Genomic DNA, 17,500 nt, shown 5'->3' with positions numbered 1-17,500 from the left:
CGACCCTGCTTGGCTTACGAGATCAGACGAGAACGGGCGTGCTCAGGGTGGTGTGGCCGTAAGCGAGTGCTGACTCGCTTCGATAGACACTTCAAGACTTATGTGGCAACGCCATGACATCGGTGAACACTTACAGAAAGATCGCATTCATGGGAAAAAATGACATAAAAAAATAATTAATTAATTAAATGCTTACAGCACCTGGTATTCCCAGGCGGTCTCCCATCCAAGTACTAACCAGGCCCGACCCTGCTTGGCTTCCGAGATCAGACGAGAGCGGGCGTGCTCAGGGTGGTGTGGCCGTAAGCGTGTGCTGACTCGCTTCGATAGACACTTCAAGACTTATGTGGCAACGCCATGACATCGGTGAACACTTACAGAAAGATCGCATTCATGGGAAAAAATGACATAAAAAAATAATTAATTAATTAAATGCTTACAGCACCTGGTATTCCCAGGCGGTCTCCCATCCAAGTACTAACCAGGCCCGAACCTGTTTGGCTTCCGAGATCAGACGAGAGCGGGCGTGCTCAGGGTGGTGTGGCCGTAAGCGAGTGCAGACTTGATTCGAGAGACACTTCAAAACTAATGTGGCAACGCCATGCCATGGGAGAACGCTTACAGAAAGGACGCATTCATGGGAAAAAATGACATAAAAAAATAATTAATTAATTAAATGCTTAGAGCACCTGGTATTCCCAGGCGGTCTCCCATCCAAGTACTAACCAGGCCCGACCCTGCTTGGCTTACGAGATCAGACGAGAGCGGGCGTGCTCAGGGTGGCGTGGCCGTAAGCAAGTGCTGACTTGATTCGAGAGACACTTCAAAACTAATGTGGCAACGCCATGCCATGGGAGAACGCTTACAGAAAGGACGCATTCATGGGAAAAATGACATAAATAATTAATTAATTTAATTCTTACAGCACCAGGTATTCCCAGGCGGTCTCCCATCCAAGTACTAACCAGGCCCGACCCTGCTTGGCTTCCGAGATCAGACGAGAGCGGGCGTGCTCAGGGTGGTGTGGCCGTAAACGAGTGCTGACTCGATTCGAGAGACACTTCAAGGCTAATGTGGCAACGCAATGACATCGGTAAATGGTTACAGAAAGGACGCATTCATGGGAAAAAATGACATAAAAAAAATAATTAATTAATTAAATGCTTACAGCACCTGGTATTCCCAGGCGGTCTCCCATCCAAGTACTAACCAGGCCCGACCCTGCTTGGCTTCCGAGATCAGACGAGAGCGGGCGTGCTCAGGGTGGTGTGGCCGTAAGCGAGTGCTGACTCGATTCGAGAGACACTTCAAGGCTAATGTGGCAACGCAATGACATCGGTAAATGGTTACAGAAAGGACGCATTCATGGGAAAATATGACATAAATAAATATTTAATTAATTAAATGCTTACAGCACCTGGTATTCCCAGGCGGTCTCCCATCCAAGTACTAACCAGGCCCGACCCTGCTTGGCTTCCGAGATCAGACGAGAGCGGGCGTGCTCAGGGTGGTGTGGCCGTAAGCGAGTGCTGACTCGCTTCGATAGACACTTCAAGACTTATGTGGCAACGCCATGACATCGGTGAACACTTACAGAAAGATCGCATTCATGGGAAAAAATGACATAAAAAAATAATTAATTAATTAAATGCTTACAGCACCTGGTATTCCCAGGCGGTCTCCCATCCAAGTACTAACCAGGCCCGACCCTGCTTGGCTTCCGAGATCAGACAAGAGCGGGCGTGCTCAGGGTGGTGTGGCCGTAAGCGAGTGCTGACTCGATTCGAGAGACACTTCAAGGCTAATGTGGCAACGCAATGACATCGGTAAATGGTTACAGAAAGGACGCATTCATGGGAAAAAATGACATAAAAAAATTATTAATTAATTAAATGCTTACAGCACCTGGGATTCCCAGGCGGTCTCCCATCCAAGTACTAACCAGGCCCGACACTGCTTGGCTTCCGAGATCAGACGAGAGCGGGCGTGCTCAGGGTGGTGTGGCCGTAAGCGAGTGCAGACTTGATTCGAGAGACACTTCAAAACTAATGTGGCAACGCCATGCCATGGGAGAACGCTTACAGAAAGGACGCATTCATGGGAAAATATGACATAAATAAATATTTAATTAATTAAATGCTTACAGCACCTGGTATTCCCAGGCGGTCTCCCATCCAAGTACTAACCAGGCCCGACCCTGCTTGGCTTCCGAGATCAGACGAGAGCGGGCGTGCTCAGGGTGGTGTGGCCGTAAGCGAGTGCCGACTCGAATCGACAGACACTTCAAGACTTATGTGGCAACGCCATGACATCAGTGAACGCTTACAGAAAGAACGCATTCATGGGAAAAAATGACATAAATAAATATTTAATTAATTAAATGCTTACAGCACCTGGTATTCCCAGGCAATCTCCCATCCAAGTACTAACCAGGCCCGACCCTGCTTGGCTTCCGAGATCAGACGAGAGCGGGCGTGCTCAGGGTGGTGTGGCCGTAAGCGAGTGCGGACTTGATTCGAGAGACACTTCAAAACTAATGTGGCAACGGCATGCCATGGGAGAACGCTTACAGAAAGGACGCATTCATGGGAAAAATGACATAAAAAATTAATTAATTAAATTCTTACAGCACCAGGTATTCCCAGGCGGTCTCCCATCCAAGTACTAACCAGGCCCGACCCTGCTTGGCATCCGAGATCAGACGAGAGCGGGCGTGCTCAGGGTGGTGTGGCCGTAAACGAGTGCTGACTCGATTCGAGAGACACTTCAAGGCTAATGTGGCAACGCAATGACATCGGTAAATGGTTACAGAAAGGACGCATTCATGGGAAAAAATTACATAAAAAAAATAATTAATTAATTAAATGCTTACAGCACCTGGTATTCCCAGGCGGTCTCCCATCCAAGTACTAACCAGGCCCGACCCTGCTTGGCTTCCGAGATCAGACGAGAGCGGGCGTGCTCAGGGTGGTGTGGCCGTAAGCGAGTGCTGACTCGCTTCGATAGACACTTCAAGACTTATGTGGCAACGCCATGACATCAGTGAACGCTTACAGAAAGATCGCATTCATGGGAAAAAATTACATAAAAAAATAATTAATTAATTAAATGCTTAGAGCACCTGGTATTCCCAGGCGGTCTCCCATCCAAGTACTAACCAGGCCCGACCCTGCTTGGCTTACGAGATCAGACGAGAGCGGGCGTGCTCAGGGTGGTGTGGCCGTAAACGAGTGCTGACTCGATTCGAGAGACACTTCAAGGCTAATGTGGCAACGCAATGACATCGGTAAATGGTTACAGAAAGGACGCATTCATGGGAAAAAATGACATAAAAAAAATAATTAATTAATTAAATGCTTACAGCACCTGGTATTCCCAGGCGGTCTCCCATCCAAGTACTAACGAGGCCCGACCCTGCTTGGCTTCCGAGATCAGACGAGAGCGGGCGTGCTCAGGGTGGTGTGGCCGTAAGCGAGTGCTGACTCGATTCGAGAGACACTTCAAGGCTAATGTGGCAACGCAATGACATCGGTAAATGGTTACAGAAAGGACGCATTCATGGGAAAATATGACATAAATAAATATTTAATTAATTAAATGCTTACAGCACCTGGTATTCCCAGGCGGTCTCCCATCCAAGTACTAACCAGGCCCGACCCTGCTTGGCTTACGAGATCAGACGAGAGCGGGCGTGCTCAGGGTGGTGTGGCCGTAAACGAGTGCAGACTTGATTCGAGAGACACTTCAAAACTAATGTGGCAACGCCATGCCATGGGAGAACGCTTACAGAAAGGACGCATTCATGGGAAAAAATGACATAAAAAAATAATTAATTAATTAAATGCTTAGAGCACCTGGTATTCCCAGGCGGTCTCCCATCCAAGTACTAACCAGGCCCGACCCTGCTTGGCTTACGAGATCAGACGAGAGCGGGCGTGCTCAGGGTGGCGTGGCCGTAAGCAAGTGCTGACTTGATTCGAGAGACACTTCAAAACTAATGTGGCAACGCCATGCCATGGGAGAACGCTTACAGAAAGATCGCATTCATGGGAAAAAATTACATAAAAAAATAATTAATTAATTAAATGCTTAGAGCACCTGGTATTCCCAGGCGGTCTCCCATCCAAGTACTAACCAGGCCCGACCCTGCTTGGCTTACGAGATCAGACGAGAGCGGGCGTGCTCAGGGTGGTGTGGCCGTAAACGAGTGCTGACTCGATTCGAGAGACACTTCAAGGCTAATGTGGCAACGCAATGACATCGGTAAATGGTTACAGAAAGGACGCATTCATGGGAAAAAATGACATAAAAAAAATAATTAATTAATTAAATGCTTACAGCACCTGGTATTCCCAGGCGGTCTCCCATCCAAGTACTAACCAGGCCCGACCCTGCTTGGCTTACGAGATCAGACGAGAGCGGGCGTGCTCAGGGTGGCGTGGCCGTAAGCAAGTGCTGACTTGATTCGAGAGACACTTCAAAACTAATGTGGCAACGCCATGCCATGGGAGAACGCTTACAGAAAGGACGCATTCATGGGAAAAATGACATAAATAATTAATTAATTTAATTCTTACAGCACCAGGTATTCCCAGGCGGTCTCCCATCCAAGTACTAACCAGGCCCGACCCTGCTTGGCTTCCGAGATCAGACGAGAGCGGGCGTGCTCAGGGTGGTGTGGCCGTAAACGAGTGCTGACTCGATTCGAGAGACACTTCAAGGCTAATGTGGCAACGCAATGACATCGGTAAATGGTTACAGAAAGGACGCATTCATGGGAAAAAATGACATAAAAAAAATAATTAATTAATTAAATGCTTACAGCACCTGGTATTCCCAGGCGGTCTCCCATCCAAGTACTAACCAGGCCCGACCCTGCTTGGCTTCCGAGATCAGACGAGAGCGGGCGTGCTCAGGGTGGTGTGGCCGTAAGCGAGTGCTGACTCGATTCGAGAGACACTTCAAGGCTAATGTGGCAACGCAATGACATCGGTAAATGGTTACAGAAAGGACGCATTCATGGGAAAATATGACATAAATAAATATTTAATTAATTAAATGCTTACAGCACCTGGTATTCCCAGGCGGTCTCCCATCCAAGTACTAACCAGGCCCGACCCTGCTTGGCTTCCGAGATCAGACGAGAGCATGCGTGCTCAGGGTGGTGTGGCCGTAAGCGAGTGCTGACTCGATTCGAGAGACACTTCAAGGCTAATGTGGCAACGCAATGACATCGGTAAATGGTTACAGAAAGGACGCATTCATGGGAAAATATGACATAAATAAATATTTAATTAATTAAATGCTTACAGCACCTGGTATTCCCAGGCGGTCTCCCATCCAAGTACTAACCAGGCCCGACCCTGCTTGGCTTCCGAGATCAGACGAGAGCGGGCGTGCTCAGGGTGGTGTGGCCGTAAGCGAGTGCTGACTCGCTTCGATAGACACTTCAAGACTTATGTGGCAACGCCATGACATCAGTGAACGCTTACAGAAAGATCGCATTCATGGGAAAAAATGACATTAAAAAATAATTAATTAATTAAATGCTTAGAGCACCTGGTATTCCCAGGCGGTCCCCCATCCAAGTACTAACCAGGCCCGACCCTGCTTGGCTTACGAGATCAGACGAGAGCGGGCGTGCTCAGGGTGGCGTGGCCGTAAGCGAGTGCTGACTTGATTCGAGAGACACTTCAAAACTAATGTGGCAACGCCATGCCATGGGAGAACGCTTACAGAAAGGATGCATTCATGGGAAAAATGACATAAATAATTAATTAATTTAATTCTTACAGAACCAGGTATTCCCAGGCGGTCTCCCATCCAAGTACTAACCAGGCCCGACCCTGCTTGGCTTCCGAGATCAGACGAGAGCGGGCGTGCTCAGGGTGGTGTGGCCGTAAGCGAGTGCAGACTTGATTCGAGAGACACTTCAAAACTAATGTGGCAACGCCATGCCATGGGAGAACGCTTACAGAAAGGACGCATTCATGGGAAAAAATGACATAAAAAAATAATTAATTAATTAAATGCTTAGAGCACCTGGTATTCCCAGGCGGTCTCCCATCCAAGTACTAACCAGGCCCGACCCTGCTTGGCTTACGAGATCAGACGAGAGCGGGCGTGCTCAGGGTGGCGTGGCCGTAAGCAAGTGCTGACTTGATTCGAGAGACACTTCAAAACTAATGTGGCAACGCCATGCCATGGGAGAACGCTTACAGAAAGATCGCATTCATGGGAAAAAATTACATAAAAAAATAATTAATTAATTAAATGCTTAGAGCACCTGGTATTCCCAGGCGGTCTCCCATCCAAGTACTAACCAGGCCCGACCCTGCTTGGCTTCCGAGATCAGACGAGAGCGGGCGTGCTCAGGGTGGTGTGGCCGTAAGCGAGTGCTGACTCGCTTCGATAGACACTTCAAGACTTATGTGGCAACGCCATGACATCGGTGAACACTTACAGAAAGATCGCATTCATGGGAAAAAATGACATAAAAAAATAATTAATTAATTAAATGCTTACAGCACCTGGTATTCCCAGGCGGTCTCCCATCCAAGTACTAACCAGGCCCGACCCTGCTTGGCTTACGAGATCAGACGAGAACGGGCGTGCTCAGGGTGGTGTGGCCGTAAGCGAGTGCTGACTCGCTTCGATAGACACTTCAAGACTTATGTGGCAACGCCATGACATCGGTGAACACTTACAGAAAGATCGCATTCATGGGAAAAAATGACATAAAAAAAGAATTAATTAATTAAATGCTTACAGCACCTGGTATTCCCAGGCGGTCTCCCATCCAAGTACTAACCAGGCCCGACCCTGCTTGGCTTCCGAGATCAGACGAGAGCGGGCGTGCTCAGGGTGGTGTGGCCGTAAGCGAGTGCTGACTCGCTTCGATAGACACTTCAAGACTTATGTGGCAACGCCATGACATCGGTGAACACTTACAGAAAGATCGCATTCATGGGAAAAAATGACATAAAAAAATAATTAATTAATTAAATGCTTACAGCACCTGGTATTCCCAGGCGGTCTCCCATCCAAGTACTAACCAGGCCCGACCCTGCTTGGCTTCCGAGATCAGACGAGAGCGGGCGTGCTCAGGGTGGTGTGGCCGTAAGCGAGTGCAGACTTGATTCGAGAGACACTTCAAAACTAATGTGGCAACGCCATGCCATGGGAGAACGCTTACAGAAAGGACGCATTCATGGGAAAAATGACATAAATAATTAATTAATTTAATTCTTACAGCACCAGGTATTCCCAGGCGGTCTCCCATCCAAGTACTAACCAGGCCCGACCCTGCTTGGCTTCCGAGATCAGACGAGAGCGGGCGTGCTCAGGGTGGCGTGGCCGTAAGCAAGTGCTGACTTGATTCGAGAGACACTTCAAAACTAATGTGGCAACGCCATGCCATGGGAGAACGCTTACAGAAAGGACGCATTCATGGGAAAAAATGACATAAAAAAATAATTAATTAATTAAATGCTTAGAGCACCTGGTATTCCCAGGCGGTCTCCCATCCAAGTACTAACCAGGCCCGACCCTGCTTGGCTTACGAGATCAGACGAGAGCGGGCGTGCTCAGGGTGGCGTGGCCGTAAGCAAGTGCTGACTTGATTCGAGAGACACTTCAAGGCTAATGTGGGAACGCAATGACATCGGTCAATGGTTACAGAAAGGACGCATTCATGGGAAAATATGACATAAATAAATATTTAATTAATTAAATGCTTAGAGCACCTGGTATTCCCAGGCGGTCTCCCATCCAAGTACTAACCAGGCCCGACCCTGCTTGGCTTACGAGATCAGACGAGAGCGGGCGTGCTCAGGGTGGCGTGGCCGTAAGCGAGTGCTGACTTGATTCGAGAGACACTTCAAAACTAATGTGGCAACGCCATGCCATGGGAGAACGCTTACAGAAAGGACGCATTCATGGGAAAAATGACATAAATAATTAATTAATTTAATTCTTACAGAACCAGGTATTCCCAGGCGGTCTCCCATCCAAGTACTAACCAGGCCCGACCCTGCTTGGCTTCCGAGATCAGACGAGAGCGGGCGTGCTCAGGGTGGTGTGGCCGTAAACGAGTGCTGACTCGATTCGAGAGACACTTCAAGGCTAATGTGGCAACGCAATGACATCGGTAAATGGTTACAGAAAGGACGCATTCATGGGAAAAAATGACATAAAAAAAATAATTAATTAATTAAATGCTTACAGCACCTGGTATTCCCAGGCGGTCTCCCATCCAAGTACTAACCAGGCCCGACCCTGCTTGGCTTCCGAGATCAGACGAGAGCGGGCGTGCTCAGGGTGGTGTGGCCGTAAGCGAGTGCTGACTCGATTCGAGAGACACTTCAAGGCTAATGTGGCAACGCAATGACATCGGTAAATGGTTACAGAAAGACGCATTCATGGGAAAATATGACATAAATAAATATTTAATTAATTAAATGCTTACAGCACCTGGTATTCCCAGGCGGTCTCCCATCCAAGTACTAACCAGGCCCGACCCTGCTTGGCTTCCGAGATCAGACGAGAGCGGGCGTGCTCAGGGTGGTGTGGCCGTAAGCGAGTGCTGACTCGCTTCGATAGACACTTCAAGACTTATGTGGCAACGCCATGACATCGGTGAACACTTACAGAAAGATCGCATTCATGGGAAAAAATGACATAAAAAAATAATTAATTAATTAAATGCTTACAGCACCTGGTATTCCCAGGCGGTCTCCCATCCAAGTACTAACCAGGCCCGACCCTGCTTGGCTTACGAGATCAGACGAGAACGGGCGTGCTCAGGGTGGTGTGGCCGTAAGCGAGTGCTGACTCGATTCGAGAGACACTTCAAGGCTAATGTGGCAACGCAATGACATCGGTAAATGGTTACAGAAAGGACGCATTCATGGGAAAAAATTACATAAAAAAAATAATTAATTAATTAAATGCTTACAGCACCTGGTATTCCCAGGCGGTCTCCCATCCAAGTACTAACCAGGCCCGACCCTGCTTGGCTTCCGAGATCAGACGAGAGCGGGCGTGCTCAGGGTGGTGTGGCCGTAAGCGAGTGCTGACTCGCTTCGATAGACACTTCAAGACTTATGTGGCAACGCCATGACATCAGTGAACGCTTACAGAAAGATCGCATTCATGGGAAAAAATTACATAAAAAAATAATTAATTAATTAAATGCTTAGAGCACCTGGTATTCCCAGGCGGTCTCCCATCCAAGTACTAACCAGGCCCGACCCTGCTTGGCTTACGAGATCAGACGAGAGCGGGCGTGCTCAGGGTGGTGTGGCCGTAAACGAGTGCTGACTCGATTCGAGAGACACTTCAAGGCTAATGTGGCAACGCAATGACATCGGTAAATGGTTACAGAAAGGACGCATTCATGGGAAAAAATGACATAAAAAAAATAATTAATTAATTAAATGCTTACAGCACCTGGTATTCCCAGGCGGTCTCCCATCCAAGTACTAACGAGGCCCGACCCTGCTTGGCTTCCGAGATCAGACGAGAGCGGGCGTGCTCAGGGTGGTGTGGCCGTAAGCGAGTGCTGACTCGATTCGAGAGACACTTCAAGGCTAATGTGGCAACGCAATGACATCGGTAAATGGTTACAGAAAGGACGCATTCATGGGAAAATATGACATAAATAAATATTTAATTAATTAAATGCTTACAGCACCTGGTATTCCCAGGCGGTCTCCCATCCAAGTACTAACCAGGCCCGACCCTGCTTGGCTTACGAGATCAGACGAGAGCGGGCGTGCTCAGGGTGGTGTGGCCGTAAACGAGTGCAGACTTGATTCGAGAGACACTTCAAAACTAATGTGGCAACGCCATGCCATGGGAGAACGCTTACAGAAAGGACGCATTCATGGGAAAAAATGACATAAAAAAATAATTAATTAATTAAATGCTTAGAGCACCTGGTATTCCCAGGCGGTCTCCCATCCAAGTACTAACCAGGCCCGACCCTGCTTGGCTTACGAGATCAGACGAGAGCGGGCGTGCTCAGGGTGGCGTGGCCGTAAGCAAGTGCTGACTTGATTCGAGAGACACTTCAAAACTAATGTGGCAACGCCATGCCATGGGAGAACGCTTACAGAAAGATCGCATTCATGGGAAAAAATTACATAAAAAAATAATTAATTAATTAAATGCTTAGAGCACCTGGTATTCCCAGGCGGTCTCCCATCCAAGTACTAACCAGGCCCGACCCTGCTTGGCTTACGAGATCAGACGAGAGCGGGCGTGCTCAGGGTGGTGTGGCCGTAAACGAGTGCTGACTCGATTCGAGAGACACTTCAAGGCTAATGTGGCAACGCAATGACATCGGTAAATGGTTACAGAAAGGACGCATTCATGGGAAAAAATGACATAAAAAAAATAATTAATTAATTAAATGCTTACAGCACCTGGTATTCCCAGGCGGTCTCCCATCCAAGTACTAACCAGGCCCGACCCTGCTTGGCTTACGAGATCAGACGAGAGCGGGCGTGCTCAGGGTGGCGTGGCCGTAAGCAAGTGCTGACTTGATTCGAGAGACACTTCAAAACTAATGTGGCAACGCCATGCCATGGGAGAACGCTTACAGAAAGGACGCATTCATGGGAAAAATGACATAAATAATTAATTAATTTAATTCTTACAGCACCAGGTATTCCCAGGCGGTCTCCCATCCAAGTACTAACCAGGCCCGACCCTGCTTGGCTTCCGAGATCAGACGAGAGCGGGCGTGCTCAGGGTGGTGTGGCCGTAAACGAGTGCTGACTCGATTCGAGAGACACTTCAAGGCTAATGTGGCAACGCAATGACATCGGTAAATGGTTACAGAAAGGACGCATTCATGGGAAAAAATGACATAAAAAAAATAATTAATTAATTAAATGCTTACAGCACCTGGTATTCCCAGGCGGTCTCCCATCCAAGTACTAACCAGGCCCGACCCTGCTTGGCTTCCGAGATCAGACGAGAGCGGGCGTGCTCAGGGTGGTGTGGCCGTAAGCGAGTGCTGACTCGATTCGAGAGACACTTCAAGGCTAATGTGGCAACGCAATGACATCGGTAAATGGTTACAGAAAGGACGCATTCATGGGAAAATATGACATAAATAAATATTTAATTAATTAAATGCTTACAGCACCTGGTATTCCCAGGCGGTCTCCCATCCAAGTACTAACCAGGCCCGACCCTGCTTGGCTTCCGAGATCAGACGAGAGCATGCGTGCTCAGGGTGGTGTGGCCGTAAGCGAGTGCTGACTCGATTCGAGAGACACTTCAAGGCTAATGTGGCAACGCAATGACATCGGTAAATGGTTACAGAAAGGACGCATTCATGGGAAAATATGACATAAATAAATATTTAATTAATTAAATGCTTACAGCACCTGGTATTCCCAGGCGGTCTCCCATCCAAGTACTAACCAGGCCCGACCCTGCTTGGCTTCCGAGATCAGACGAGAGCGGGCGTGCTCAGGGTGGTGTGGCCGTAAGCGAGTGCTGACTCGCTTCGATAGACACTTCAAGACTTATGTGGCAACGCCATGACATCAGTGAACGCTTACAGAAAGATCGCATTCATGGGAAAAAATGACATTAAAAAATAATTAATTAATTAAATGCTTAGAGCACCTGGTATTCCCAGGCGGTCCCCCATCCAAGTACTAACCAGGCCCGACCCTGCTTGGCTTACGAGATCAGACGAGAGCGGGCGTGCTCAGGGTGGCGTGGCCGTAAGCGAGTGCTGACTTGATTCGAGAGACACTTCAAAACTAATGTGGCAACGCCATGCCATGGGAGAACGCTTACAGAAAGGATGCATTCATGGGAAAAATGACATAAATAATTAATTAATTTAATTCTTACAGAACCAGGTATTCCCAGGCGGTCTCCCATCCAAGTACTAACCAGGCCCGACCCTGCTTGGCTTCCGAGATCAGACGAGAGCGGGCGTGCTCAGGGTGGTGTGGCCGTAAGCGAGTGCAGACTTGATTCGAGAGACACTTCAAAACTAATGTGGCAACGCCATGCCATGGGAGAACGCTTACAGAAAGGACGCATTCATGGGAAAAAATGACATAAAAAAATAATTAATTAATTAAATGCTTAGAGCACCTGGTATTCCCAGGCGGTCTCCCATCCAAGTACTAACCAGGCCCGACCCTGCTTGGCTTACGAGATCAGACGAGAGCGGGCGTGCTCAGGGTGGCGTGGCCGTAAGCAAGTGCTGACTTGATTCGAGAGACACTTCAAAACTAATGTGGCAACGCCATGCCATGGGAGAACGCTTACAGAAAGATCGCATTCATGGGAAAAAATTACATAAAAAAATAATTAATTAATTAAATGCTTAGAGCACCTGGTATTCCCAGGCGGTCTCCCATCCAAGTACTAACCAGGCCCGACCCTGCTTGGCTTCCGAGATCAGACGAGAGCGGGCGTGCTCAGGGTGGTGTGGCCGTAAGCGAGTGCTGACTCGCTTCGATAGACACTTCAAGACTTATGTGGCAACGCCATGACATCGGTGAACACTTACAGAAAGATCGCATTCATGGGAAAAAATGACATAAAAAAATAATTAATTAATTAAATGCTTACAGCACCTGGTATTCCCAGGCGGTCTCCCATCCAAGTACTAACCAGGCCCGACCCTGCTTGGCTTACGAGATCAGACGAGAACGGGCGTGCTCAGGGTGGTGTGGCCGTAAGCGAGTGCTGACTCGCTTCGATAGACACTTCAAGACTTATGTGGCAACGCCATGACATCGGTGAACACTTACAGAAAGATCGCATTCATGGGAAAAAATGACATAAAAAAAGAATTAATTAATTAAATGCTTACAGCACCTGGTATTCCCAGGCGGTCTCCCATCCAAGTACTAACCAGGCCCGACCCTGCTTGGCTTCCGAGATCAGACGAGAGCGGGCGTGCTCAGGGTGGTGTGGCCGTAAGCGAGTGCTGACTCGCTTCGATAGACACTTCAAGACTTATGTGGCAACGCCATGACATCGGTGAACACTTACAGAAAGATCGCATTCATGGGAAAAAATGACATAAAAAAATAATTAATTAATTAAATGCTTACAGCACCTGGTATTCCCAGGCGGTCTCCCATCCAAGTACTAACCAGGCCCGACCCTGCTTGGCTTCCGAGATCAGACGAGAGCGGGCGTGCTCAGGGTGGTGTGGCCGTAAGCGAGTGCAGACTTGATTCGAGAGACACTTCAAAACTAATGTGGCAACGCCATGCCATGGGAGAACGCTTACAGAAAGGACGCATTCATGGGAAAAATGACATAAATAATTATTTAATTTAATTCTTACAGCACCAGGTATTCCCAGGCGGTCTCCCATCCAAGTACTAACCAGGCCCGACCCTGCTTGGCTTCCGAGATCAGACGAGAGCGGGCGTGCTCAGGGTGGCGTGGCCGTAAGCAAGTGCTGACTTGATTCGAGAGACACTTCAAAACTAATGTGGCAACGCCATGCCATGGGAGAACGCTTACAGAAAGGACGCATTCATGGGAAAAAATGACATAAAAAAATAATTAATTAATTAAATGCTTAGAGCACCTGGTATTCCCAGGCGGTCTCCCATCCAAGTACTAACCAGGCCCGACCCTGCTTGGCTTACGAGATCAGACGAGAGCGGGCGTGCTCAGGGTGGCGTGGCCGTAAGCAAGTGCTGACTTGATTCGAGAGACACTTCAAGGCTAATGTGGGAACGCAATGACATCGGTCAATGGTTACAGAAAGGACGCATTCATGGGAAAATATGACATAAATAAATATTTAATTAATTAAATGCTTAGAGCACCTGGTATTCCCAGGCGGTCTCCCATCCAAGTACTAACCAGGCCCGACCCTGCTTGGCTTACGAGATCAGACGAGAGCGGGCGTGCTCAGGGTGGCGTGGCCGTAAGCGAGTGCTGACTTGATTCGAGAGACACTTCAAAACTAATGTGGCAACGCCATGCCATGGGAGAACGCTTACAGAAAGGACGCATTCATGGGAAAAATGACATAAATAATTAATTAATTTAATTCTTACAGAACCAGGTATTCCCAGGCGGTCTCCCATCCAAGTACTAACCAGGCCCGACCCTGCTTGGCTTCCGAGATCAGACGAGAGCGGGCGTGCTCAGGGTGGTGTGGCCGTAAACGAGTGCTGACTCGATTCGAGAGACACTTCAAGGCTAATGTGGCAACGCAATGACATCGGTAAATGGTTACAGAAAGGACGCATTCATGGGAAAAAATGACATAAAAAAAATAATTAATTAATTAAATGCTTACAGCACCTGGTATTCCCAGGCGGTCTCCCATCCAAGTACTAACCAGGCCCGACCCTGCTTGGCTTCCGAGATCAGACGAGAGCGGGCGTGCTCAGGGTGGTGTGGCCGTAAGCGAGTGCTGACTCGATTCGAGAGACACTTCAAGGCTAATGTGGCAACGCAATGACATCGGTAAATGGTTACAGAAAGACGCATTCATGGGAAAATATGACATAAATAAATATTTAATTAATTAAATGCTTACAGCACCTGGTATTCCCAGGCGGTCTCCCATCCAAGTACTAACCAGGCCCGACCCTGCTTGGCTTCCGAGATCAGACGAGAGCAGGCGTGCTCAGGGTGGTGTGGCCGTAAGCGAGTGCTGACTCGCTTCGATAGACACTTCAAGACTTATGTGGCAACGCCATGACATCGGTGAACACTTACAGAAAGATCGCATTCATGGGAAAAAATGACATAAAAAAATAATTAATTAATTAAATGCTTACAGCACCTGGTATTCCCAGGCGGTCTCCCATCCAAGTACTAACCAGGCCCGACCCTGCTTGGCTTACGAGATCAGACGAGAACGGGCGTGCTCAGGGTGGTGTGGCCGTAAGCGAGTGCTGACTCGATTCGAGAGACACTTCAAGGCTAATGTGGCAACGCAATGACATCGGTAAATGGTTACAGAAAGGACGCATTCATGGGAAAAAATGACATAAAAAAAATAATTAATTAATTAAATGCTTACAGCACCTGGTATTCCCAGGCGGTCTCCCATCCAAGTACTAACCAGGCCCGACCCTGCTTGGCTTCCGAGATCAGACGAGAGCGGGCGTGCTCAGGGTGGTGTGGCCGTAAGCGAGTGCTGACTCGCTTCGATAGACACTTCAAGACTTATGTGGCAACGCCATGACATCAGTGAACGCTTACAGAAAGGTCGCATTCATGGGAAAAAATTACATAAAAAAATAATTAATTAATTAAATGCTTACAGCACCTGGTATTCCCAGGCGGTCTCCCATCCAAGTACTAACCAGGCCCGACCCTGCTTGGCTTCCGAGATCAGACGAGAGCGGGCGTGCTCAGGGTGGTGTGGCCGTAAGCGAGTGCTGACTCGATTCGAGAGACACTTCAAGGCTAATGTGGCAACGCAATGACATCGGTAAATGGTTACAGAAAGGACGCATTCATGGGAAAAAATGACATAAAAAAAATTATTAATTAATTAAATGCTTACAGCACCTGGTATTCCCAGGCGGTCTCCCATCCAAGTACTAACCAGGCCCGAACCTGCTTGGCTTCCGAGATCAGACGAGAGCGGGCGTGCTCAGGGTGGTGTGGCCGTAAGCGAGTGCAGACTTGATTCGAGAGACACTTCAAAACTAATGTGGCAACGCCATGCCATGGGAGAACGCTTACAGAAAGGACGCATTCATGGGAAAAAATGACATAAAAAAATAATTAATTAATTAAATGCTTAGAGCACCTGGTATTCCCAGGCGGTCTCCCATCCAAGTACTAACCAGGCCCGACCCTGCTTGGCTTACGAGATCAGACGAGAGCGGGCGTGCTCAGGGTGGCGTGGCCGTAAGCGAGTGCTGACTTGATTCGAGAGACACTTCAAAACTAATGTGGCAACGCCATGCCATGGGAGAACGCTTACAGAAAGGACGCATTCATGGGAAAAATGACATAAATAATTAATTAATTTAATTCTTACAGCACCAGGTATTCCCAGGCGGTCTCCCATCCAAGTACTAACCAGGCACGACCCTGCTTGGCTTCCGAGATCAGACGAGAGCGGGCGTGCTCAGGGTGGTGTGGCCGTAAACGAGTGCTGACTCGATTCGAGAGACACTTCAAGGCTAATGTGGCAACGCAATGACATCGGTAAATGGTTACAGAAAGGACGCATTCATGGGAAAAAATGACATAAAAAAAATAATTAATTAATTAAATGCTTACAGCACCTGGTATTCCCAGGCGGTCTCCCATCCAAGTACTAACCAGGCCCAACCCTGCTTGGCTTCCGAGATCAGACGAGAGCGGGCGTGCTCAGGGTGGTGTGGCCGTAAGCGAGTGCTGACTCGATTCGAGAGACACTTCAAGGCTAATGTGGCAACGCAATGACATCGGTAAATGGTTACAGAAAGGACGCATTCATGGGAAAATATGACATAAATAAATATTTAATTAATTAAATGCTTACAGCACCTGGTATTCCCAGGCGGTCTCCCATCCAAGTACTAACCAGGCCCGACCCTGCTTGGCTTCCGACATCAGACGAGAGCGGGCGTGCTCAGGGTGGTGTGGCCGTAAGCGAGTGCTGACTCGCTTCGATAGACACTTCAAGACTTATGTGGCAACGCCATGACATCGGTGAACGCTTACAGAAAGATCGCATTCATGGGAAAAAATGACATAAAAAAATAATTAATTAATTAAATGCTTACAGCACCTGGTATTCCCAGGCGGTCTCCCATCCAAGTACTAACCAGGCCCGACCCTGCTTGGCTTACGAGATCAGACGAGAACGGGCGTGCTCAGGGTGGTGTGGCCGTAAGCGAGTGCTGACTCGATTCGAGAGACACTTCAAGGCTAATGTGGCAACGCAATGACATCGGTAAATGGTTACAGAAAGGACGCATTCATGGGAAAAAATGACATAAAAAAAATAATTAATTAATTAAATGCTTACAGCACCTGGTATTCCCAGGCGGTCTCCCATCCAAGTACTAACCAGGCCCGACCCTGCTTGGCTTCCGAGATCAGACGAGAGCGGGCGTGCTCAGGGTGGTGTGGCCGTAAGCGAGTGCTGACTCGCTTCGATAGACACTTCAAGACTTATGTGGCAACGCCATGACATCATTGAACGCTTACAGAAAGGTCGCATTCATGGGAAAAAATGACATAAAAAAATAATTAATTAATTAAATGCTTACAGCACCTGGTATTCCCAGGCGGTCTCCCATCCAAGTACTAACCAGGCCCGACCCTGCTTGGCTTCCGAGATCAGACAAGAGCGGGCGTGCTCAGGGTGGTGTGGCCGTAAGCGAGTGCTGACTCGATTCGAGAGACACTTCAAGGCTAATGTGGCAACGCAATGACATCGGTAAATGGTTACAGAAAGGACGCATTCATGGGAAAAAATGACATAAAAAAAATTATTAATTAATTAAATGCTTACAGCACCTGGTATTCCCAGGCG

At 48.2% G+C, this 17,500-nt stretch overlaps 37 non-coding genes and 36 pseudogenes across 37 annotated transcripts in view; all 73 read right to left on the bottom strand.

Moving 5' to 3' along the window:
- LOC135724422 (5S ribosomal RNA) overlaps positions 1–64 on the bottom strand; it is a 119-nt gene extending 55 nt beyond the window's left edge. The window contains exon 1 of the ribosomal RNA XR_010524088.1: positions 1–64. This exon is cut by the window's left edge and continues 55 nt beyond it. This is a non-coding gene — a ribosomal RNA (5S ribosomal RNA).
- Positions 65–189: 125 nt separating this feature from the next.
- Positions 190–308, bottom strand: LOC135723265 (5S ribosomal RNA). Its single transcript, XR_010522973.1, has one exon. It is a non-coding gene; the product is annotated as a 5S ribosomal RNA (ribosomal RNA).
- Positions 309–433: 125 nt separating this feature from the next.
- On the bottom strand, positions 434–552 carry LOC135725566 (5S ribosomal RNA; annotated as a pseudogene).
- A 125-nt stretch (positions 553–677) lies between these two features.
- Positions 678–796, bottom strand: LOC135726686 (5S ribosomal RNA; annotated as a pseudogene).
- Positions 797–916: 120 nt separating this feature from the next.
- Positions 917–1,035, bottom strand: LOC135725011 (5S ribosomal RNA). The gene has a single exon (XR_010524665.1). It is a non-coding gene; the product is annotated as a 5S ribosomal RNA (ribosomal RNA).
- Positions 1,036–1,161: 126 nt separating this feature from the next.
- LOC135723266 (5S ribosomal RNA) lies at positions 1,162–1,280 on the bottom strand. The gene has a single exon (XR_010522974.1). It is a non-coding gene; the product is annotated as a 5S ribosomal RNA (ribosomal RNA).
- Positions 1,281–1,405: 125 nt separating this feature from the next.
- Positions 1,406–1,524, bottom strand: LOC135723267 (5S ribosomal RNA). The gene has a single exon (XR_010522975.1). It is a non-coding gene; the product is annotated as a 5S ribosomal RNA (ribosomal RNA).
- Positions 1,525–1,649: 125 nt separating this feature from the next.
- Positions 1,650–1,768, bottom strand: LOC135724276 (5S ribosomal RNA). The gene has a single exon (XR_010523944.1). It is a non-coding gene; the product is annotated as a 5S ribosomal RNA (ribosomal RNA).
- A 125-nt stretch (positions 1,769–1,893) lies between these two features.
- On the bottom strand, positions 1,894–2,012 carry LOC135724492 (5S ribosomal RNA). The gene has a single exon (XR_010524156.1). It is a non-coding gene; the product is annotated as a 5S ribosomal RNA (ribosomal RNA).
- A 125-nt stretch (positions 2,013–2,137) lies between these two features.
- Positions 2,138–2,256, bottom strand: LOC135723268 (5S ribosomal RNA). Its single transcript, XR_010522976.1, has one exon. It is a non-coding gene; the product is annotated as a 5S ribosomal RNA (ribosomal RNA).
- A 125-nt stretch (positions 2,257–2,381) lies between these two features.
- LOC135725520 (5S ribosomal RNA) lies at positions 2,382–2,500 on the bottom strand (annotated as a pseudogene).
- Positions 2,501–2,620: 120 nt separating this feature from the next.
- LOC135725896 (5S ribosomal RNA) lies at positions 2,621–2,739 on the bottom strand (annotated as a pseudogene).
- Positions 2,740–2,865: 126 nt separating this feature from the next.
- Positions 2,866–2,984, bottom strand: LOC135723269 (5S ribosomal RNA). The gene has a single exon (XR_010522977.1). It is a non-coding gene; the product is annotated as a 5S ribosomal RNA (ribosomal RNA).
- A 125-nt stretch (positions 2,985–3,109) lies between these two features.
- LOC135726367 (5S ribosomal RNA) lies at positions 3,110–3,228 on the bottom strand (annotated as a pseudogene).
- A 126-nt stretch (positions 3,229–3,354) lies between these two features.
- LOC135725616 (5S ribosomal RNA) lies at positions 3,355–3,473 on the bottom strand (annotated as a pseudogene).
- A 125-nt stretch (positions 3,474–3,598) lies between these two features.
- Positions 3,599–3,717, bottom strand: LOC135725572 (5S ribosomal RNA; annotated as a pseudogene).
- A 125-nt stretch (positions 3,718–3,842) lies between these two features.
- LOC135726687 (5S ribosomal RNA) lies at positions 3,843–3,961 on the bottom strand (annotated as a pseudogene).
- A 125-nt stretch (positions 3,962–4,086) lies between these two features.
- LOC135726368 (5S ribosomal RNA) lies at positions 4,087–4,205 on the bottom strand (annotated as a pseudogene).
- Positions 4,206–4,331: 126 nt separating this feature from the next.
- Positions 4,332–4,450, bottom strand: LOC135725725 (5S ribosomal RNA; annotated as a pseudogene).
- A 120-nt stretch (positions 4,451–4,570) lies between these two features.
- Positions 4,571–4,689, bottom strand: LOC135725012 (5S ribosomal RNA). Its single transcript, XR_010524666.1, has one exon. It is a non-coding gene; the product is annotated as a 5S ribosomal RNA (ribosomal RNA).
- A 126-nt stretch (positions 4,690–4,815) lies between these two features.
- Positions 4,816–4,934, bottom strand: LOC135723271 (5S ribosomal RNA). The gene has a single exon (XR_010522979.1). It is a non-coding gene; the product is annotated as a 5S ribosomal RNA (ribosomal RNA).
- Positions 4,935–5,059: 125 nt separating this feature from the next.
- On the bottom strand, positions 5,060–5,178 carry LOC135725648 (5S ribosomal RNA; annotated as a pseudogene).
- Positions 5,179–5,303: 125 nt separating this feature from the next.
- LOC135723272 (5S ribosomal RNA) lies at positions 5,304–5,422 on the bottom strand. Its single transcript, XR_010522980.1, has one exon. It is a non-coding gene; the product is annotated as a 5S ribosomal RNA (ribosomal RNA).
- Positions 5,423–5,547: 125 nt separating this feature from the next.
- Positions 5,548–5,666, bottom strand: LOC135726752 (5S ribosomal RNA; annotated as a pseudogene).
- Positions 5,667–5,786: 120 nt separating this feature from the next.
- On the bottom strand, positions 5,787–5,905 carry LOC135725867 (5S ribosomal RNA; annotated as a pseudogene).
- A 125-nt stretch (positions 5,906–6,030) lies between these two features.
- Positions 6,031–6,149, bottom strand: LOC135726688 (5S ribosomal RNA; annotated as a pseudogene).
- A 125-nt stretch (positions 6,150–6,274) lies between these two features.
- On the bottom strand, positions 6,275–6,393 carry LOC135725229 (5S ribosomal RNA; annotated as a pseudogene).
- Positions 6,394–6,518: 125 nt separating this feature from the next.
- LOC135724189 (5S ribosomal RNA) lies at positions 6,519–6,637 on the bottom strand. Its single transcript, XR_010523861.1, has one exon. It is a non-coding gene; the product is annotated as a 5S ribosomal RNA (ribosomal RNA).
- Positions 6,638–6,762: 125 nt separating this feature from the next.
- On the bottom strand, positions 6,763–6,881 carry LOC135723273 (5S ribosomal RNA). Its single transcript, XR_010522981.1, has one exon. It is a non-coding gene; the product is annotated as a 5S ribosomal RNA (ribosomal RNA).
- A 125-nt stretch (positions 6,882–7,006) lies between these two features.
- Positions 7,007–7,125, bottom strand: LOC135723274 (5S ribosomal RNA). Its single transcript, XR_010522982.1, has one exon. It is a non-coding gene; the product is annotated as a 5S ribosomal RNA (ribosomal RNA).
- Positions 7,126–7,245: 120 nt separating this feature from the next.
- LOC135725244 (5S ribosomal RNA) lies at positions 7,246–7,364 on the bottom strand (annotated as a pseudogene).
- Positions 7,365–7,489: 125 nt separating this feature from the next.
- On the bottom strand, positions 7,490–7,608 carry LOC135726689 (5S ribosomal RNA; annotated as a pseudogene).
- Positions 7,609–7,733: 125 nt separating this feature from the next.
- LOC135726690 (5S ribosomal RNA) lies at positions 7,734–7,852 on the bottom strand (annotated as a pseudogene).
- Positions 7,853–7,972: 120 nt separating this feature from the next.
- LOC135726032 (5S ribosomal RNA) lies at positions 7,973–8,091 on the bottom strand (annotated as a pseudogene).
- Positions 8,092–8,217: 126 nt separating this feature from the next.
- LOC135723275 (5S ribosomal RNA) lies at positions 8,218–8,336 on the bottom strand. The gene has a single exon (XR_010522983.1). It is a non-coding gene; the product is annotated as a 5S ribosomal RNA (ribosomal RNA).
- Positions 8,337–8,460: 124 nt separating this feature from the next.
- On the bottom strand, positions 8,461–8,579 carry LOC135723276 (5S ribosomal RNA). Its single transcript, XR_010522984.1, has one exon. It is a non-coding gene; the product is annotated as a 5S ribosomal RNA (ribosomal RNA).
- A 125-nt stretch (positions 8,580–8,704) lies between these two features.
- LOC135724190 (5S ribosomal RNA) lies at positions 8,705–8,823 on the bottom strand. The gene has a single exon (XR_010523862.1). It is a non-coding gene; the product is annotated as a 5S ribosomal RNA (ribosomal RNA).
- Positions 8,824–8,949: 126 nt separating this feature from the next.
- Positions 8,950–9,068, bottom strand: LOC135723277 (5S ribosomal RNA). The gene has a single exon (XR_010522985.1). It is a non-coding gene; the product is annotated as a 5S ribosomal RNA (ribosomal RNA).
- Positions 9,069–9,193: 125 nt separating this feature from the next.
- On the bottom strand, positions 9,194–9,312 carry LOC135726369 (5S ribosomal RNA; annotated as a pseudogene).
- Positions 9,313–9,438: 126 nt separating this feature from the next.
- Positions 9,439–9,557, bottom strand: LOC135725617 (5S ribosomal RNA; annotated as a pseudogene).
- Positions 9,558–9,682: 125 nt separating this feature from the next.
- LOC135725573 (5S ribosomal RNA) lies at positions 9,683–9,801 on the bottom strand (annotated as a pseudogene).
- Positions 9,802–9,926: 125 nt separating this feature from the next.
- Positions 9,927–10,045, bottom strand: LOC135726692 (5S ribosomal RNA; annotated as a pseudogene).
- Positions 10,046–10,170: 125 nt separating this feature from the next.
- LOC135726370 (5S ribosomal RNA) lies at positions 10,171–10,289 on the bottom strand (annotated as a pseudogene).
- Positions 10,290–10,415: 126 nt separating this feature from the next.
- Positions 10,416–10,534, bottom strand: LOC135725726 (5S ribosomal RNA; annotated as a pseudogene).
- A 120-nt stretch (positions 10,535–10,654) lies between these two features.
- LOC135725013 (5S ribosomal RNA) lies at positions 10,655–10,773 on the bottom strand. Its single transcript, XR_010524667.1, has one exon. It is a non-coding gene; the product is annotated as a 5S ribosomal RNA (ribosomal RNA).
- Positions 10,774–10,899: 126 nt separating this feature from the next.
- On the bottom strand, positions 10,900–11,018 carry LOC135723278 (5S ribosomal RNA). The gene has a single exon (XR_010522986.1). It is a non-coding gene; the product is annotated as a 5S ribosomal RNA (ribosomal RNA).
- A 125-nt stretch (positions 11,019–11,143) lies between these two features.
- LOC135725649 (5S ribosomal RNA) lies at positions 11,144–11,262 on the bottom strand (annotated as a pseudogene).
- A 125-nt stretch (positions 11,263–11,387) lies between these two features.
- Positions 11,388–11,506, bottom strand: LOC135723279 (5S ribosomal RNA). The gene has a single exon (XR_010522987.1). It is a non-coding gene; the product is annotated as a 5S ribosomal RNA (ribosomal RNA).
- Positions 11,507–11,631: 125 nt separating this feature from the next.
- LOC135726754 (5S ribosomal RNA) lies at positions 11,632–11,750 on the bottom strand (annotated as a pseudogene).
- Positions 11,751–11,870: 120 nt separating this feature from the next.
- On the bottom strand, positions 11,871–11,989 carry LOC135725868 (5S ribosomal RNA; annotated as a pseudogene).
- Positions 11,990–12,114: 125 nt separating this feature from the next.
- LOC135726693 (5S ribosomal RNA) lies at positions 12,115–12,233 on the bottom strand (annotated as a pseudogene).
- A 125-nt stretch (positions 12,234–12,358) lies between these two features.
- On the bottom strand, positions 12,359–12,477 carry LOC135725230 (5S ribosomal RNA; annotated as a pseudogene).
- A 125-nt stretch (positions 12,478–12,602) lies between these two features.
- LOC135724192 (5S ribosomal RNA) lies at positions 12,603–12,721 on the bottom strand. The gene has a single exon (XR_010523864.1). It is a non-coding gene; the product is annotated as a 5S ribosomal RNA (ribosomal RNA).
- Positions 12,722–12,846: 125 nt separating this feature from the next.
- On the bottom strand, positions 12,847–12,965 carry LOC135723280 (5S ribosomal RNA). Its single transcript, XR_010522988.1, has one exon. It is a non-coding gene; the product is annotated as a 5S ribosomal RNA (ribosomal RNA).
- Positions 12,966–13,090: 125 nt separating this feature from the next.
- LOC135723282 (5S ribosomal RNA) lies at positions 13,091–13,209 on the bottom strand. Its single transcript, XR_010522990.1, has one exon. It is a non-coding gene; the product is annotated as a 5S ribosomal RNA (ribosomal RNA).
- A 120-nt stretch (positions 13,210–13,329) lies between these two features.
- LOC135725245 (5S ribosomal RNA) lies at positions 13,330–13,448 on the bottom strand (annotated as a pseudogene).
- A 125-nt stretch (positions 13,449–13,573) lies between these two features.
- Positions 13,574–13,692, bottom strand: LOC135726694 (5S ribosomal RNA; annotated as a pseudogene).
- A 125-nt stretch (positions 13,693–13,817) lies between these two features.
- LOC135726695 (5S ribosomal RNA) lies at positions 13,818–13,936 on the bottom strand (annotated as a pseudogene).
- A 120-nt stretch (positions 13,937–14,056) lies between these two features.
- LOC135726034 (5S ribosomal RNA) lies at positions 14,057–14,175 on the bottom strand (annotated as a pseudogene).
- A 126-nt stretch (positions 14,176–14,301) lies between these two features.
- On the bottom strand, positions 14,302–14,420 carry LOC135723283 (5S ribosomal RNA). Its single transcript, XR_010522991.1, has one exon. It is a non-coding gene; the product is annotated as a 5S ribosomal RNA (ribosomal RNA).
- A 124-nt stretch (positions 14,421–14,544) lies between these two features.
- LOC135723749 (5S ribosomal RNA) lies at positions 14,545–14,663 on the bottom strand. The gene has a single exon (XR_010523436.1). It is a non-coding gene; the product is annotated as a 5S ribosomal RNA (ribosomal RNA).
- A 125-nt stretch (positions 14,664–14,788) lies between these two features.
- On the bottom strand, positions 14,789–14,907 carry LOC135724193 (5S ribosomal RNA). The gene has a single exon (XR_010523865.1). It is a non-coding gene; the product is annotated as a 5S ribosomal RNA (ribosomal RNA).
- A 126-nt stretch (positions 14,908–15,033) lies between these two features.
- Positions 15,034–15,152, bottom strand: LOC135723284 (5S ribosomal RNA). Its single transcript, XR_010522992.1, has one exon. It is a non-coding gene; the product is annotated as a 5S ribosomal RNA (ribosomal RNA).
- A 125-nt stretch (positions 15,153–15,277) lies between these two features.
- Positions 15,278–15,396, bottom strand: LOC135723285 (5S ribosomal RNA). The gene has a single exon (XR_010522993.1). It is a non-coding gene; the product is annotated as a 5S ribosomal RNA (ribosomal RNA).
- A 126-nt stretch (positions 15,397–15,522) lies between these two features.
- Positions 15,523–15,641, bottom strand: LOC135724411 (5S ribosomal RNA). Its single transcript, XR_010524078.1, has one exon. It is a non-coding gene; the product is annotated as a 5S ribosomal RNA (ribosomal RNA).
- A 125-nt stretch (positions 15,642–15,766) lies between these two features.
- Positions 15,767–15,885, bottom strand: LOC135726696 (5S ribosomal RNA; annotated as a pseudogene).
- A 120-nt stretch (positions 15,886–16,005) lies between these two features.
- LOC135726143 (5S ribosomal RNA) lies at positions 16,006–16,124 on the bottom strand (annotated as a pseudogene).
- A 126-nt stretch (positions 16,125–16,250) lies between these two features.
- Positions 16,251–16,369, bottom strand: LOC135724292 (5S ribosomal RNA). The gene has a single exon (XR_010523960.1). It is a non-coding gene; the product is annotated as a 5S ribosomal RNA (ribosomal RNA).
- Positions 16,370–16,494: 125 nt separating this feature from the next.
- Positions 16,495–16,613, bottom strand: LOC135725144 (5S ribosomal RNA). The gene has a single exon (XR_010524791.1). It is a non-coding gene; the product is annotated as a 5S ribosomal RNA (ribosomal RNA).
- A 125-nt stretch (positions 16,614–16,738) lies between these two features.
- LOC135724194 (5S ribosomal RNA) lies at positions 16,739–16,857 on the bottom strand. The gene has a single exon (XR_010523866.1). It is a non-coding gene; the product is annotated as a 5S ribosomal RNA (ribosomal RNA).
- A 126-nt stretch (positions 16,858–16,983) lies between these two features.
- Positions 16,984–17,102, bottom strand: LOC135723286 (5S ribosomal RNA). Its single transcript, XR_010522994.1, has one exon. It is a non-coding gene; the product is annotated as a 5S ribosomal RNA (ribosomal RNA).
- A 125-nt stretch (positions 17,103–17,227) lies between these two features.
- Positions 17,228–17,346, bottom strand: LOC135724277 (5S ribosomal RNA). The gene has a single exon (XR_010523945.1). It is a non-coding gene; the product is annotated as a 5S ribosomal RNA (ribosomal RNA).
- A 126-nt stretch (positions 17,347–17,472) lies between these two features.
- The window catches only part of LOC135723287 (5S ribosomal RNA), a 119-nt gene continuing 91 nt past the window's right edge, over positions 17,473–17,500 (bottom strand). Inside the window, exon 1 of the ribosomal RNA XR_010522995.1 lies at positions 17,473–17,500. This exon is cut by the window's right edge and continues 91 nt beyond it. This is a non-coding gene — a ribosomal RNA (5S ribosomal RNA).

This window comes from Paramisgurnus dabryanus, chromosome 9 (assembly GCF_030506205.2).
Source record: "Paramisgurnus dabryanus chromosome 9, PD_genome_1.1, whole genome shotgun sequence".
NCBI classification, from domain to species: domain Eukaryota; kingdom Metazoa; phylum Chordata; class Actinopteri; order Cypriniformes; family Cobitidae; genus Paramisgurnus; species Paramisgurnus dabryanus.
This window is presented reverse-complemented; position numbering and strand designations above follow the sequence as displayed.